The following is a 14,547-nucleotide window of genomic DNA, read 5'->3' on the forward strand; positions in this document are numbered from 1 at the left end:
AAAAGATATGACGAATCCACACTTACTCATTTCACTCTTTTGTGATAACTTCATTCGTACGCTTCACTTAAGCAAATTGTTTTATCCATATTACTCGCTGATGATAAAACTCTATTTTACAGCTCGTATGTGTCATGAAAACATACTTATTGTCAGCCATGACCATCCCAATCAAATTTCTGGACGAAATTTCTTTAACGGGTAGGTACTGTGACAACCCAAAAATTTCCGAACAAATTTAAACTTGATCTTTTTATGTTTCCGACATGATAAGCAAAGTCTGTAATGTTGAAATCTCAAAAACTTTGAACTGTGTTCAAATATTCATTTACCCTTCGACTACTCTCGACGATTCACGAACAATTATGTGTAAATAGATATGTATGAATATATACATATGTGTGATTATTAAATTGAGAAATATTAATGAAACATTAAACGTTTGATTAATATGAAAATAAGTTATGAAGTTTATTATATGACTTGAGAACGTTAACAAAGTATTAGATGAATAATACTTTACATGAACGTAATTATTTCAAGATATTTATCAACGGAATTAGAAGATAATATCAAATGATTGAATTATCAGATACATTGTGATATGATTACGGGTCTCTGTTGAGAGGTCCAACTTGATTTAGGAAACCTTTCCTTTTTAACGGTATTCAGAATAAATGGTAAAGTGATCTTCGAGTAAGCACAAAGTGTCAAGTAGCGAGAGCTAGACAGATTGGTGGAAATTCCTGTTGAATTCCAATACATGCCTTACATTAATTGTCTCGTGACTTTTGATAAGATAAACTATTTAACCTTCATATTATTTAATGTAAAAGTAAAATTGGAGAATATAGATAACTTAGAAAATAAATATCGATAAGTTAAGTAAACGATTGTAACACTTGTTTATTGATTCGATTGATTTATAGATATGTTAATTAGAACGTTTGAGAAGTTAAATTAAAAATTAGGGCATAAATGAATCATATCAAATTATGTACTAGAGCGTAAAACGTAAGGTGATATAATAATATCTAATCGATTGAAATATAATTAGTTTTTGAAAAACTAAATATTATATTAGTAAGTAACTATTTCTAAAATATATAAGTTTATATTTTTAAATAATAATATCATTATTTTACAAAGTGATAAAATATAATATTAAATTAGTCGTAAAACATTTTGGATTTAAAATAGTATTATTATAATATATATTGGTAAATAACGAGACGTCGATTTATAGAAGCAAATGACCAAAACACTCAAATGAATAAGTTATAGTTTGAGTGGGATAATTTTTCATTGATTTGAGTCTTGTTATTGATAAAGGTACATTACATGAAACGTAAAGTACCAGTTTTCTAAGCGTACTAAAATGCGTTCGAAAAACCGGAACCAGTACGTAAGTTGAGCGTCAACGTACAATTCATCGGTGTAAAAATTACAAATCAACTATGCACGAGAATATAATATAATATTTAATTAATTCTAAAGATTAAATATATTATATATTAAATAATATATATAAGTATTCACATTACATAAATATGGTATAGGTAAGAGATTTGCAAATCATGTGCTGTAAAGTAAGGCCATGCGATCGCATGGCCATGAGACTCAGACCACATGCGATCGCATGGTGTGGTAGGTGGTGTCAAGTGCTTATAAATCGAATGTTTTTACAGTTTGTGATTCATTCATTTCAATCATCTATCTCTCGAACCTTTCTATTTATATATAAATTATAATTATTATTAATATTATTATTATTAATTATTATTATTAGTAGTATTATTATTATTATTATTATTAGTATTATACATAAAATACTGCGACGAGGTCCTGCTCGCATGCTTTCAAAATGGATTTTTCGAGAGGGATAGAGCTAAGGAAATTATGGGTTATAGCTATGGAGGTTATGGGTATGGTTCGGGGGTATGCTCGTGAGGACAATCTAGTGTTTATCATCTCCGTCGCATCTACGTACTTTCCTACAATATTGAATCACAATATTGATACGTGAGCATTCACATCTTATCTTTTATATATTAATAGTGTATCCATGTCTAGTGCTCGAGTATATATGTTTATGCATGCTTGTATGCTTTAATTTTGTTGTTAGATAGTTTATGATGAATCACGAATTTGATACATATGCTACTGATATAAAGTATATGATATGCATGTTTTTGGAAAGCTGGCGAAAAATTATTAACTTTTCATTTAGAAATCGTGTGATTTCGATGAACGGATTAAAAGATATGATCAACTGAATTATGGTTAACGTTAATTGAAATTGTGGTTGAAACTGTAAAGTAATATTTAAAAAACTTGTCTATGAGATTGATAAATTTGATTTTTAAATATTACTAATCGAGTAAATGAATTTCTATATAAGGCACGTTTTGTTTTGTTGATCAATTGTCAAAGTTGACTGTCTTATCATGTTTTAAAGCTTTATAAACACTATAATCTGATTTTACAAGTATTGAAAAACTATGTGAAATAATAAAATATGTTCGATTGCCATGATAATTCAAATATAATATAGCTCCTGAAATAAATAATATTTTGAGTTTGATAAACAATACATTCGTTCAATTATCAAGACTTATATTATGTTAATAAACATGTATAGATTTAAAGATCATATTGGGTCAGGTTGACTTTTGAGATGACTTTTGTTAACTTTTGCATGTCGGTCTCGAGCATTAGGATTGTGATACACTATGACCTGACCTAGCATGTTAGACCTGTATTGACCAACATATGTTCTCTAGGTTGAGATCTACGGTTATTTTGCATTCCGAGTTTCGGTCACATTTCGGTGAATGAACTTATGTGCTGCTAAGGTGAGTTTCATTTGCTCCCTTTTTAATTGCTTTTGCAACCTATATTTTTGGGCTGAGAATACATGCACTTTATTTTAAACGCAATGGATACAAGTACATACTAAATTCTACACCGAGTTTGAACCAAAAATCCCTTAGCTTTGGTAACTAGTAACTGCCGGTTATAAGAACTGGTGGGCGCGAGTAGTTATATATGGATCCATAGGGCTTGACATCCCCGGCTGTTCCAGGTAGAGAAACCCTAGCCTGAACTAGAAAACAGACGTATGCTATTTGAGTTTAGTACATGTTAAATTGCGTATATTGTACATGTTGGTTGCATGTATGTTAAAACAGGGGTACTTATAATAACGTTAAAGTTTAGTTACCAGGGTGCTCAATTTCGTAGAATATTTTGATAAACGTTTCTGGATGAAACAACTGAAATCTTGTGATCCACCTTTATATACAGAATATGTGCAACATTAAAACTATGAACTCACCAACCTTTGTGTTGACACTTTAAAACATGTTTATTCTCAGGTTTCTAGAAGTCTTCCACTGTTTGCTTATACGTTATACAAGCTATGTGCATGGAGTCATAGATGCTTTATTCAAGAAAACTTTGCATTCACAAAATCATCACCATGTATCTTATTTTGACTGCGTTGTCAACGGATGTAGTATTGTAAACTATTATATACGGTGATTGTCTATACGTAGAAATCATCAGACGTCGAAAACCTTGGATTTATATATATTCATTTATGGTGTGCCTTTTCAAAAGAATGCAATGTTTACAAAACGTATCACATAGAGGTCAAAACCTCACTATGAAATCAATGAATGATGTATTCGTCCAAGTGGATTTGGACGGGTCATCACACGATAAAACACTTGCACCCGTTAAAGCAGTTCGGAGGAGCTCTTGTTGATCTAAAAGTTTAATAATTTTAGTTTGTGCCTTTTTATGCTTCGAAATAGCGTTCAAAGCATCCTCCGCTTTTGACGAACGAGACGATTGACTACAATCAGAGTCATGTGATTTTTTGGCCTTCTTTATAGCCTTGTCACATCCCATTGGCCTCCGAACAAAATCATCATCAAAAAGATCGTTTTGAGACAACGAAGGTTCAAAACTCTCCTCATCTGCACCAAGATCAACTCGACCACCCGTGCCCGGAACATGCCACTTTGATTTATCTTTTAACACATACCAAGCGGCTAGATTGTTAAACTTTTTCCCTTTTGTATTTAGCACGTAGATTTGGTGGGCTCGTGTCAAGACATCGACATCATTTGATCCACTTTTCCAATTGCGTTCCGCCTCATTGAACGCCGCGGCAAACTCACTACAAGCCTTGTTGATGTTTTGCCATTTTGATGACAATTGGTCGTTACCTCGTACCTACCCGTTGTTATTGTTTTTGAACTTGGTGTAAATTGTACCCCACAAATGAAAGGACCCATTCATATCAATTATAAATGTGACGATCGCTCCATATCCATATGGACGAACACGTCATTCATCGATTTCATTACGAGGTATTTGACCTCTATATGATACATTTTGTAAATATTGCATTCTTTTGAAAAGGCACACCATAAATGAATATTTAAATCAAAGGTTTTCGACATCTGATGATTTCTACATATAGACAATCACCGTAAATAATAGTTTACAATAATACTTCTGTTGACAATGCAGTCAAAATAAGATACATGGTGATGATTTGGTGAATGCAACGTTTCCTTGAAAAATATGTCATGTAAGACTCCATTCACATAGCTTGTCTAACATATAAGCAAACAGCGGAAGACTTCTAGGAACCTGAGAATAAACATGCTAACAAGTGTCAACACAAAGGTTGGTGAGTTCATAGTTTTAATGTTTTGCATAATCTGTACATAAAGGTGGATCACAAGATTTCAGTTGTTTCATCCAGAAATGTTTATCAAAATATTCTACTAAATTGAGCACCCTGATAACTAAACTTAACGTATATATAATTTATACCCTTTGTATAATCATCTTAATAATACACGCAAATCAACGTGTACGCTTCTTAAATAACATACGTCCGTTAAAAGGCTAGTGCTCTAGCTCAGACGGGGATATCAAGCCCTATGGATCCATATACTACTCGCGCCCACCAGTTCTTATAACTGGCAGTTACTAGTTACCAAAGCTAAGAGATTTCCGGTTCAAACTCAGTGTAGAATTAAGTATGTACTTGTATACATTGTGTTTAAAATAAAGTGCATGTATTCTCAGCCCAAAAATGTAAATTTCAAAGCAATTAAAAATGGAGCAAATGAAACTCACATTAGCAGCACATAAAGTCGTTCACCGAAATGTGACCGAAATTTGAAATACCAAATAACCGTAGATCTCAACCTAGAGAACATATGTTGGTCAATAATTGTCTATCAAGCTTGGTCAGGTCATAGTGTATCATAATCCTAATGCTCGAGATCGACATACAAAAGTTATCCAAAGTCGTTTCAAAAAGTCAATTTTGACAATAGTTCAATAAAACTAGACGTACCTTATATAAGGATTCATTTACTCGGTTGGTAATATTCAAAAATCCAATTTATTAATCTTACAAAGTTGTTTAAATATTAATTGCAGATTCAAAAGCAATTCCAGTTAACGTCAATCATAATTCAGTTTACCATATCTTTTGATTCGTTCATCGAAATTATGCGATTTCTAAATGAAAAGTTATTGATTTTTCGTCAGTTTTCCAAAAACATGTATATCATATACCTTTTACCAGTAATATATGTATTAAATTCGTGATTCATCATAAACTGTTTAACGACGAAATTTAGCATACAATCATGCATAAACATATATACTAGAGGACTAGACATGGATACACTATTAATATATAAAAGATAAGATATGAATGCTCACGTATCAATATTGTGATTCAATATTGCAGGAAAGTACGTAGGCAACAGAGATGATAAACACTAGGTTTGACTTGCGAACAATACCCATGAACTCCATAGCTATAACCCATATTTTCCTTAGCTCTATCCCGCTTGAAAACCCATTTTGAAAGTGACACTCTCATGACTTCGTCGTAGTATTTTATGTATAATACTAATAATAAAAATAATAAGATTAATAATAATAATATTAATCTTAATAATTATAATATTAATAATAATAATAATAATAATAATAATAATAATAATAATAATAATAATAATAATAATAATAATAATAATAATAATAATATAAATATAAATATATATATACGAGTGTAATATGTATGTGTGCAAACAAAATGGAACGAATTCGACTGAATTTATAGATCCTGACATGTTCCAGCCCTCCATGCGATCGCATGGTTTATGGGCATCATGGCCATGCGATCGCATGGCCCTATGATCCAGCTCACAATTGTTTGTCGACATAATATTTAATTATATTTATAATATAATTAATTTATATAATTATTTATATATTATATTAAATTCACGTGCATAGTTGACTTGTAATTTTTGGTCCGATGACTCGTACGTTGTCACTCGACTTATGTCCCAGTTCCGGTTTCTCGAATGCATTCTCGTACGCTTAGAAAACTAGTACTTTTCGTTACGCGACGTGTACCTTTATCAAAAATTAAACTTAATCATTGATAAACTATGTCACTCGAAGTGTAGCTTTAATCAATTAAGTTTTTTGGTTATTTGCTTCTATAAATCATCGTCTCGTAGTATATACATATACATATATACATTTTCATTTTGAAATAGTATTTTACTGTAGCAAAGTTTTTTTTACTGTAGTAAATAGTGATTTTCGAAAACACTGTAGCTTTTCGGGTATTGTAGCAATTCGAAAATACTGTAACAAATTAGTGTTTTACTGGTTCATCTTAAATGTTTTAGTTAACTTATCTAAATATCAATCGAATCAATAATTAAATGTTACTATCATTTACTAAATAACTTGAAATCATACATACATACATACATATATATATATATATATATATATGCACATTAAGTTATATATATATTGTTCGTGAATCTTCGAGAACAGTTAAAGAATAATTGATTACATGAATATAGTTCCAAAACTTTGAGACTCAACATTACAGACTTTGCTTATCGTGTCGAAAACATTAAATCATTTAAAGATAAAGTTTAAATTTGGTCAGAAATTTTCGGGTCGTCACAATAAACGATTCACAATAGTTGATTACATCGCAAGGTATTTGACCTCTATATGATACATTTTACAAACATTGCATTCGTTTTTAAAAGACAACATTTCATTACATCGAAAGTTGACAGACATGCATACCATTTCATAATATCCAAACTATAAATGACCTAATTTGTCATTTACATAATAATAATCTTTATTGAACTCAACGACTTGAATGCAGCGTCTTTTGAAATATGCCAAGAATGACTCCAAGTAATATCTTTAAAATGAGCAAATGCACAGCGGAAGATTTCTTTCATACCTGAGAATAAACATGCTTTAAAGTGTCAACCAAAAGGTTGGTGAGTTCATAGGTTTATCATAAAACAATAAAATTCATCATTTTGATAGACCACAAGATTTAAATCCTGCATGGTACAAATGGGCCCGAATCCTATACCCACCTGTAATGTACATGCGGTATCTTTTAAATACAGTACACCTTTCTCGTGTACGAAATCATCTTTCATAAATCTTAGTAACCGTACACATATCTTGTGCACAAAAATAAAATACACATAACCTGTGTATAAAATCATTCTCTCGATACATAACATTCACTTTTCATTGCTTTCATAGCTTGGCTTGGTAATCGACCTTAACATATAATGCGCATAATAATATCCCCAAAATAGAACATCTCGTCTGTATAATAATCATATAAACTTCGAAGTACTAAACACCACGCCCACTAGCCCTTCCGTCTAGTGAACATTCTGGGTGGAGGTGTTAAACCCGGTAGCTACCTTTAGGATTCGCGTCAATTAGGCGTGCACTAATTCTCAAAATTAGTGATGTTCCCTAATTCTTAGGTTACCAAGCAATAATAATCAGTGGAAAAATATTCATATCAATTGTGGCAATTATCACGTCCACATAATTCATTCGAGGAATGTTTTTCTTGTGTCTATCTCGTCAAACATTTATAAAAGCATTTCATGTATCCGCAGTTCAAAATGTATTTCAAAAACATTTAATAAAGCAGTTGTAAAAGTAGCGCATATATTCGCAGTCCCAAAAATGTATAGAGTAAAAGGGAATCAAATGAACTCACCTAATGTATTTTGTAGTAAAAATACATATGACTATATTGAACAATGCAGGGTTGGCCTTGGATTCACGAACCTATATCATTTGTATATTTATTAATATACATAATTTTAATTGAGCACACACATACACACACACACACACACTCACACACACACACATACACACACACACACACACACACACACACACACACACACACACACACATATATATATATATATATATATATATATATATATATATATATATATATATATATATATATATATATATATATATATATATATATATATATATATATATATAAATTTATTAGTTGTAGCGACCCCGACAAATCGTCAAATGACGGCGTCATCTACGTATGGTCCCATTACATGGTCGTAAGTCTTTATAACAAAGTTTGACCGAAAAATATGTCGCATTCATTTCATAAATAAGGATGTTTCAAAGTTTACAAAAGTAGTTTCCATAACAAGTACATAACAATGTTTAAAGTTTGTATGAAACACGTGCGACACAATTAAAAGTAGTCAAAAAGACGCTCCACGTATGCAAGTATACTCGACATCCAATGCAAGTATCAAAAAGTATGAGCGGAAGCATGTATCACCTAAGTTCAAGGACCTGAGAAAAACATAGAGAATCTGTCAACGAAAACGTTGGTGAAATCATAGGTTTAAATAAGTAAGTGAGTAAAAGTAAGTTGAACCACAAGATTTGCAACATCGATAAAGTCATAGTACATTCTAAAAGTTAATATTCACGAGCACTCAATTATCAAAGCTTAACATTCCGTCCGTTGAACCCCGTAATAATAGTGTTAGAACATACACTGTTTCCCGAAAATATATTTCACCCGTAGACGGTAGCGAACCGTCCGAAGTGAGGGTTTGTCAAACCCATATGGCCATATAACATAAGTTCTCGCTTACACCATCTGATGTAACTAATGATAATCGAATTGAGGATTTGTGTTCAAACTCGTATGTAGAATGTTTGTTTTCCCTGTACTTGTGTTCACGTAGTTTAAAAGAACGTTTATGTTTTCTCATCCCAAAAGTAAGTTCAAAAAGAGTAAAAGTGGGACTATGATCTCACCTTGAGTGCACGTATGAAAAGTACTTCACAAAGTAACGTGTGCGAAGGATAGTGCTAGTCTTGACCTAAACCAATAGGTCGTATCAATAACGGTAAATACGATAGGTCAAAGATGTTTAATTAGTCCTATGGCTCGTTACGACTCGATTATGTAGCATGTGAATCAAATTGTCAAGTTTCATGCAAGATACAAGTACAGAACAAGTTAGGAAGGTTGCATAATCATTTGGTTAAGTTTGACAAAAAGTCAAACTTTGGTCGGTCAAAGTCAACGAAAGTCAACACGTTCGGGTCGGGTCCCGAACTATTTTTCTGAGGTTTTTATTCATATATAAGCATGTTAGAACAAGTCTCATGTGAATCGGAGGTCTAGAACGGGCCAAACATTTTTCACATTTGGGACAAGGAGGTCAGAAACTGGCCCCCTTATATGTCGCGCCGCGACAGGAAGGGGCCGCGCCGCGGCAAAGGCCGGGTGCTGGTGCCTGACCAGTCCCAAATGTTTAAGTCTCAATCCAAAACCTTTTTGTGCATAAAACACAAACCGCTAACACTTAGGACTCGCACCTTATATCGTTGGAAAGCTCTTTTGACGTAGAATGCAACTAAACACAATTCATCAATCAATCTACCTATTATAACAACCAAAACCGCATCTAATGCTCAACATTAATCGCATACAAGTTCATAAATGCAATTCAATGATTCGGCAACCAATTTACATGAATGATATGCCGTTTCGAAGGTAATCAAGCATACAATCCAACTAAACACTTACCAACAATAATCCATGGCATTCAATGCATCAAAAGTCCATTTCAAGTTCATCAAACCCTAAACCAAATTCACCAAAATCATAAATCAAGTTCATGAACTTTTCTAAAGCAACCTACACATCAAATTGAAGCTAGTGATACTAGGAACACAATTAGAACATGAACTTTTAACATCTAACAACATATGATCATCCAAAATTCAAGAACAACACACCAAAATTCAAGTTCATGCTAGTTACACTAAAACAACGAGATCGAGCATATAAATCATATAATCATGTTAGACTTGAGCCATAGACACTAATTAACACTTTTATAAGTTAAAAACATAAAGAACACAAAATCTAGTGATTTTAGGAAGTTACCCAAATGTAATGAAATCGGTATAGAATCGAAGAGGAAGATGCAAGGATCACGAATTTGTAATTTGTTTTGTTGCTAGCTTCCTAATCCGAATTTAGATGATGAATTCTTGTTGGTGTTCTTGAGAGAAAAAGGGAGTAGAAGAAAGATGGAGGTGTTGAAATGAGAGGAGGAGGTTGAAGGTTTGACTAGTTGACCTAGTCAAATCTTTGGCCTCTTGGCAAGTTTAGTCCATCTAATTTGAATCGGGTGCGTGAATTACCTAAACGAGATAATTTAAAACGCGTATCAACGGGAGATGTTATAAACATATAACGGAGTTTAAATTAGTATAACGGAAAAGTAAATGGAAAAAGGCGGGATGTTACATTACCTACTCCTTAAAAGAAATTTCGTCCCGAAATTTAAGTAGGCGTAGTAGTCGTTGTTTCTTCCTCGAGATCTTGCGTTTCCGAATTCACGAATAGATGAGGATACTTCCTTTGCATTTGATCTTGTCTTTCCCAAGTAAACTCGGGTCCCCTTTTGGCGTTCCAACGGACTTTAACAATCGGGATTCGGCTTTGTTTCAATGTCTTGACGGAGGTGTCCACAATTTCAACCGGCTCCTCCACAAAATGAAGTTTGTCATCAATAGTAAGTTCCTCGAGAGGGATGACGATATCGGGTTCGGCAAGACACTTTTTCAAGTTAGATACATGGAAGGTAGGATGAACGGAACTCAGTTGAGGCGGAAGATCTAAACGATAAGCAACGGTTCCAACACGCTCCAAAATTTCGAAAGGACCAATATTCCGCGGATTTAGCTTCCCGCGTTTCCCAAAACGGATTACACCTTTCCAAGGTGCGACTTTTAACATTACCCGGTCACCGATTTGAAATTCGAGGTCGTTGCGTCGTTTGTCGGTATAACTCTTTTGACGACTCCGGGCCGTCCTAAGCCTATCTCGGATTTGAACGATCTTCTCGGTTGTTTCATGAATAAGTTCGGGACCGGTGATTTGTTTGTCGCCTACTTCGGCCCAACAAAGAGGAGAACGACATTTTCGGCCATATAATGCTTCGAATGGTGCGGCGTTAATACTCGCGTGATAACTATTGTTGTAGGAGAATTCGGCGAGGGGCAAGTGCTTATCCCAAGCTTTTCCAAAGTCGACAACGCAAGCTCGTAGCATGTCTTCCAAGGTTTGAATTGTGCGTTCGCTTTGTCCGTCGGTTTGTGGATGATATGCGGTGCTCATGTCTAAACGTGTTCCCAATGCTTCTTGCAAAGTACGCCAAAATCTAGAAACAAAACGGCCATCTCGGTCGGAGATAATCGATAAAGGTACACCGTGTCGGGCTACGATCTCCTTAATGTAAAGTTGTGCAAGTTTCTCCATTTTGTCCGTTTCTTTCATGGCAAGGAAGTGTGCGGATTTGGTGAGACGGTCAACAATAACCCAAATGGTATCATAACCGCCCGTCGTTTTTGGTAGCTTGGTGATAAAATCCATCGTTATCCTTTCCCACTTCCATTGCGGAATCTCGGGTTGTTGAAGTAGTCCGGACGGTCTTTGGTGTTCGTCTTTGACTTTGGAACATGTCAAACACTTGGAAACATAAGTAGCTACGTCCCTTTTGATGTTCGGCCACCAATATAGTTGTTTAAGGTCGTGGTACATCTTATTGGCACCGGGGTGAATCGAGTATCGTGACTTATGGGCTTCATCTAAAATAAGGCTTCGTAGGTCCCCATAACTAGGCACCCAAATCCTTCCGGCGTAATATCGGAGTCCGGTCTCCCTAATTTCGAATCGAGAGACGAGAATGTTCAAGAGCTCGCGTGAAAGGTTTTCATCCTTGAGAGCCTCATCTTGGGCTACCCGAATTTGGCTATTAAGGTTTGTGTGGATGGTGATGTTTAAGGCTCGGACACGAAGAGGCACCGCTCTTTCTTTTCGACTTAAGGCATCGGCTACTACGTTTGCCTTCCCGGGATGGTAACGAAGCTCGCAATCATAATCGTTCAAAGTTTCAATCCACCGTCGTTGTCTCATGTTTAGTTGCTTTTGATCGAAAATGTGTTGGAGACTTTTGTGGTCGGTAAAGATAGTACTCTTGGTTCCATAAAGATAGTGTCTCCACATTTTAAGTGCAAAGACAACGGCTCCGAGTTCAAGATCATGCGTCGTGTAGTTTCGTTCATGAATTTTGAGTTGTCGGGAGGCATAAGCAATGACTTTCTTTCGTTGCATCAATACACACCCAAAACCATGTTTCGAGGCATCGCAATATACAACAAAATCATCATTGCCTTCGGGAAGTGACAAGATAGGAGCGGTGGTTAGCTTTGTCTTCAAGATTTGGAACGCGGATTCTTGCTCGGTCGCCCAAATGAATTTCTTTTCCTTGTGAGTTAATGCGGTTAGAGGACGTGCAACCAAAGAGAAGTTTTCGATGAATCTACGATAGTACCCTGCGAGACCCAAGAATTGACGAATGTGAGTAGGAGTAGTAGGAGTCTCTCATTTACTAATGGCTTCGATTTTTGATGGATCGACTTTAATACCTTGATCACTTACAACATGACCAAGAAATTGAACTTCCTTCAACCAAAATTCACACTTGGAGAATTTGGCATAAAGTCGTTCTTGTCTCAAGAGTTCAAGCACAAGTCGGAGATGTTGTTCGTGCTCCTCTTCATTTTTAGAATAGATCAATATGTCATCGATGAACACAATAACGAATTTATCGAGATACGGTTTGCACACGCGGTTCATAAGATCCATGAACACCGCCGGTGCGTTAGTAAGACCAAATGGCATGACAAGGAATTCATAACTACCATAACGAGTCCGGAAAGCGGTTTTGGAGACATCTTCCCCCTTAACCCTTAGTTGATGATAACCCGAACGGAGATCGATTTTTGAATATACACGAGAACCTTGTAGTTGATCAAAGAGATCATCGATGCGAGGAAGGGGATATCGGTTCTTAACCGTCAATTTGTTTAGTTCACGATAATCAATGCACATTCGTAGGGATCCGTCTTTCTTCTTGACGAACAAAATCGGAGCGCCCCATGGTGAATGGCTAGGTTGAATGAAACCACGGTCAAGTAGCTCTTGGATTTGACTTTGCAATTCTTGTAATTCGGATGGAGCGAGTCTATACGGTGCACGCGCTACGGGTGCGGCTCCTGGAATAAGATCGATTTGAAATTCAACCGGTCGATGAGGTGGAAGACCCGGTAATTCGTCGGGAAATACATCAGAAAAGTCACTAACAATTGGCACATCTTCGATGCGCTTTTCGTCGGCCTCGACTTTCTTAACGTGAGCAAGAATCGCGAAACAACCCTTGCGAAGTAGCTTTCGAACTTTAAGGCACGAAACGAGATTGAGTCCGGTGCAATTTTTGTCGCCATAGACAATCAATGGTTCACCATTCTCGATAGGAATTCGGATTGCGTGAAGATCGCAAAGAATGTGAGATTTATTTTTGACCATCCAATTCATACCGATTATTACATCAAAACTCCCTAATTCCATGGGTATCAAGTCAATTTCAAATTCCTTACCCAAAATGTTCAAAGTACACCCCCGGTAATATGTGTCGGCACTTAAGAGTTTTCCGTCGGCCACTTCGATGGAATAAGTAGTATCTAAAGGGTGTGGTGGAGTGCAAAGGGTAGGAGCCAAAGTCTTAGACACAAAACATTTATCGGCACCCGAATCGAATAAGCAAGTAACATAAGAGTTGTTGAGAAGAAACGTACCCGTGACTAGTTCATTGTCATCTCGGGCTTCCTCGGTGTTGATGTTAAAGGCTCGGCCTCGGTAGTTGGGGTTGGCTTTCTTTTTCGGGCATTCGTTCTTATAATGGCCCGTTTGGCCACATTCGTAACAAGTGACCGTTTTTGGAGGATTGGGCCCCTTTCGAGCAACGGGGGCGGCGCTTGTGCAATTGTTGGCCCTATGACCAACACCTTGGCAACGGTGACAAACTAGCTTGTTACATTCGCCGTGATGATGCTTGTGGCATTTGTTGCAAAAAGGTAAGTTTCCGACATAACCCTTCTTGCCGTCGTTGTTGAAAGGCTTTTTGGTGAAGGTGTTGTTGTAGTTGGTTGATGGAGTGGCTTCCCATTTCCTTTTGTTGCCACCCGACTTGTCCTCGGCCTTAGGAGCCGGCACTACGATTTCGTCAA

Source organism: Rutidosis leptorrhynchoides, chromosome 2, assembly GCF_046630445.1.
Source record: "Rutidosis leptorrhynchoides isolate AG116_Rl617_1_P2 chromosome 2, CSIRO_AGI_Rlap_v1, whole genome shotgun sequence".
In the NCBI taxonomy this organism is placed as follows: domain Eukaryota; kingdom Viridiplantae; phylum Streptophyta; class Magnoliopsida; order Asterales; family Asteraceae; genus Rutidosis; species Rutidosis leptorrhynchoides.